The following is a 4,501-nucleotide window of genomic DNA, read 5'->3' as shown; positions in this document are numbered from 1 at the left end:
GAACTCACTCAGTTGATCCAGCAGCAGAATGCCTTGATGCAATTGTTAGTCCAGAACCAAAACAACAACAACAACCCGCCTCCAGTTGACAACTTAGCTCGCTTTCTGAGGTTGCAGCCGCCGGTGTTTTCCAGTAGCACCGAGCCTATAGTAGCAGATGATTGGCTACGCCGTATTGGAAGGGAGTTGACCACCGCAGGTTGCACAGATGCTGAGAAGGTGTGCTTTGCCGCACATCAATTGGATGGACCAGTAGCCTCATGGTGGGAGAATTATACGGCCACTTTCCCCATAGCAAACGTCACTTGGGATCAGTTTCAGCAAGCTTTTCACACAGCCCATGTCTCAACTGGAGCTATGAGCATGAAGAAGCGTGAGTTTCGCAACTTACGCTAGGGGAACCGTACTGTGGCTTAGTACGTGGATGAGTTTAGCAAGTTATCTCGCTATGCCCCTGACGATGTGGCCACAGATGCCGCGAAGCAGGAGAAGTTTATGGAAGGGCTGAATGATGAGATGAGCATGCAATTGATGGTGGAAACATTCAACAACTACCAGGAGTTGGTAGATAAGGCTCTTATGATTGAAGGGAAGCAGCAGCAGATTGAGATCCGTAAGAGGAAGTATGGACAAGGAAGGTATGACTCAGGAGGCTTATGACTCACCATACTCGATACACCCCGGAAACACCAATATGTATTTGGATTTGAAGGAACATTTCTGGTGGACTGGTATAAAGAAGGATATTGCCGAGTATGTAGCTGTATGTGATGTATGTCAGAGAGTGAAGGCAGAGCATCAAAAGCCAGCTGGATTGTTACAGCCTATGCCGATACCCGAATGGAAGTGGGACAAACTTGGCATGGATTTTATCACCGGATTGCCCAGGACCAAATCAGGATATGATTCTATATGGGTAGTAGTTGATCGCTTGACCAAAGTGGCTCACTTTATCCCAGTGAAAACCACCTATACAAGTGTGAAGTTGGCCAAGATATATATGACCAGGATCGTATGCTACATGGAGTTCCGAGGACCATCGTATCAGATAGAGGAACACAGTTTACTTCAAAGTTTTGGCATCAGCTGCACCAGACTTTGGGTACAAGGCTGGAGTTCAGTACAGCTTTTCACCCGCAGGCAGATGGGCAGACCAAAAGAGTCAACCAGATTCTGGAGGATATGTTGAGAGCTTGTGCGCTGGATTATGGATCTAGTTGGGATGACAATTTTCCCTGCGCAGAGTTCTCATACAACAATAGCTACCAGGCCAGTTTGAAGATGGCACCGTTCGAAGCCCTGTATGGACGAAGGTGCAGAACACCATTGATGTGGGATGAAGTTGGAGATCGACAGTTGTTTGGACCAGACTTGGTCAAGGAGTCTGAAGAGAAGGTTAAGTTGATTCGCGATAGACTAAAGGTAGCTCAGTCCAGGCAGAAGAGTTATGCAGATTCGAAACGCAAGGAGGTAACCTATGAAATTGGAGACAGAGCATATCTGCGAGTGTCACCCTTGCGAGGAGTGAAACATTTTGGAGACAAGGGAAAGTTGGCCCCGAGATTTGTAGGACCGTATCGAATTTTGGAACGTATGGGAGAAGTTGCCTACAAGTTGGAGTTACCTGAAGGACTGTCAGGAGTTCATGATGTGTTTCACGTTTCACAGTTGAAGAAGTGTCATGTTGAGATGGCCGATATACCATTACGAGATACAGTGCCCTTGGAGGCGATTCAGTTGGACAGTGATCGGACCTATGAGGAGAAGCCAGTCAGGATTCTTGAATTTGCCAGCCGAGTCACCCGCAGCAAGGTTATCAAGTTTTGCAAAGTTCAGTGGAGCCACCATACCGAGGATGAAGCCACCTGGGAACGAGAGGATGATCTTCGCAAAGACCACCCACACCTATTTTCTAGCCAACCCGAATCTCGAGGGCGAGATTCATCTTAAGGGGGGTAGGTTTGTAACATCCCAAATATTCAATTTGGAATGTTATACATAGATCATTCATGCATATCATATTTTATTGCATTTTGTTTCGCGATCCTCGAAATCCTAAGCAACTCAAGGACCCTCGGAGAGAGTTGGGGATTTCATTGTTTTCATATTTGAATTTTATCAAATATTGACACGAGGATTATTGGTTTTAATTACTTTTCTCTCCAAAAATATTTCATATTAAAATATATGAGAGGAGATAATATGACTTCTCCAAAATAATTGAAATATTGAAGGAAAAATATTAAAATCAAATATTTGATTTTATTCGGATTTTATTGCTATTTTATATGCATTAGAAAAATTGCACGTTTTTCAAAGTTGCATTTTAGGGCCAAGAAAATGTTCATCTTGTTCTAAATATTTTATTTAGACGGTGAAAATTTGTTTTGGAATTTTTAGATTTTTATTTATTTTTATAGCATTTATTTAAGTTTCAGCGAAATTATTAAAAAAAATCTTCTCTTAGCCGACTGGGCCGAAGCCCAGCCGCGCTGTCCGCCTCGTCCCCGACGCGGAGACCGCCGTCGCCCGTGACGCCGAGTCCGGCCAGGACTCTCCCCGCGCCGCCTTGCCCCCTCCCCCAAGCTATCCCCCCTCCTTTATATGCGCCGCCCCGGACCCCCTCACCACCACCCGAACCCCGCCGCCAGCCGAACCCGGCCGCCCGCGCCACCGCCTAGCCCGCGTCGCCGCTGCCGTCGCCACCCCGCCGCCTAGCGCCGCGCCGCCGCCTGCCGTTGCCGCCCGCCGCCGCCCGCGCACCCCGCCGCCGCAGCCACCTCGCCGGACCTCGCCGGAGGTATAAGCCGCCGTTCGGTTTTATTTTAAAACCGATCCGGTTTTTTTAGAAAACCCTAAGTTCGTTTTTTAGGATAGATCGATTTTTTTTGGTTCAGTTTATTTAGCGGACGTTCGTCCGTACGTTCGTTTTAACGAACGGTGTTCACTCGTTAGCCACAGACAGCGAACATTCGTTCGTTAGCCTGTTCGTCAGTTTTTCTTTTTCTCGGATTTTTCGCGATTATTTTCAATCGCGATTTCTGATCCAATTTTCGTTTCAGTTTATCTTTTCGCTCGTTTATCGGAATCAGGCGATTCAAGCGCCTAGATCTTTGTCTCGAAACCCTCTGTCTGTTTAATCAACTTGAACAAGATTTTGGTACTGTAAAATTTGACTTTAGTCCAGATTAGTAAACGGATCTTGTTTCTTTCGCAGTTTGAGTTTCGTTGCTCCGTTTGATTTGATTCTGTTTGCAAACCAGAGTTCTTAAGTTGAACTTTCTAGTTAGTTCCTCTTATTTGAGATTTACCCGTGCTTCTTTGCTTGATTGCTTATGTATGCTATTGTTTGTTTGCGATAGAATTTCCGGAGTGCGAAGCGTGCTAGTACGAGTCCCTAGGTTTTGCGGATCGTCAGCAAGGCAAGTAACACATTGATCATACTCTTTTCATACCCAGTTTTTATGCATTAGCTCCAATCCTCAAACATTGCATGATTAGGATGTGATTAACATGTGGGTTGGGAAGTAGTTGATGAGGTAGAACCTATTACCCTGTTATATTCAAACCCTTGGGAGTTACTTCTACGTATTGCTTATATTGCTATGTTATGCTCGTAGACGTGGTTTGGGTGAGTGAATCCATGAAAGATGTGAGATGATTAATTAATGGTACAACTTAAGGTGGCAACTTTAATACACATCTGGGTGGATTGCTTGTCAGGCACCTGGAGAATCCAATGTTGTTCTAGGATATCCCGGAGTACCCGTGTGATCATCCTAAGGTCCGCCACCCAGGCTCAAAGGGAACTGAGATATTTTCATGCTAGAAACTTCCGTGTGCAGCCACAAGCTATTATGGGCTCTAGCATAGTTGAGTAGGTTGCATGAGCTCTTGAAGAGGTGGATCAGCAGGTAGAGGGATGTAGGTTGGTATGGTCTGCCCGGAGTAAAGAATTAATGTTTCTGAAAGACTGTGTCTCGGTCATCCGTTTCTCAAACACCATGTAGTGCGAGAAATCCAACGGAGGAGATCGAGTCTTGTGGGGAAAAGTGCGCAAACCTCTGCAGAGTGTACAATCTAATCATGGTTAGCCGTGTCCCCGGTTATGGACATCTTGAGTATCTAGTACTTGGATTATCCTAAGTATCTCATCACTCTAAATTAATATTATTGGGTTGATAATTACTTTTAATTAGGATTGAGTTGGAGGAATCTTGTCAATGATGTTTCAACTACCATGATATTTAAAATAAAGCTTATTCCTTTGTTGTAGGAAAAATTTGGCTTTTCGCAAAACTATAACCATAGAGCTTTCCACCAGCCAAATATGCATGTAGTGATAGCATTATACTTTTCTTGCTCTACTGTGTTATATTGCCAGCATATTCCATGTGCTGACCCGTTTCCGGGCTGCAGCGTATTATGTTGCAGACTTTTCAGTCGAGGAGTAAGGTTCGTTAGGTCGTTGCCGAGCAGCTTAGCTATGCCGTTGGAGTTG

Source organism: Aegilops tauschii, chromosome 2 (assembly GCF_002575655.3).
Source record: "Aegilops tauschii subsp. strangulata cultivar AL8/78 chromosome 2, Aet v6.0, whole genome shotgun sequence".
NCBI classification, from domain to species: domain Eukaryota; kingdom Viridiplantae; phylum Streptophyta; class Magnoliopsida; order Poales; family Poaceae; genus Aegilops; species Aegilops tauschii.
Note: the sequence above shows the minus strand (reverse complement) of the source record.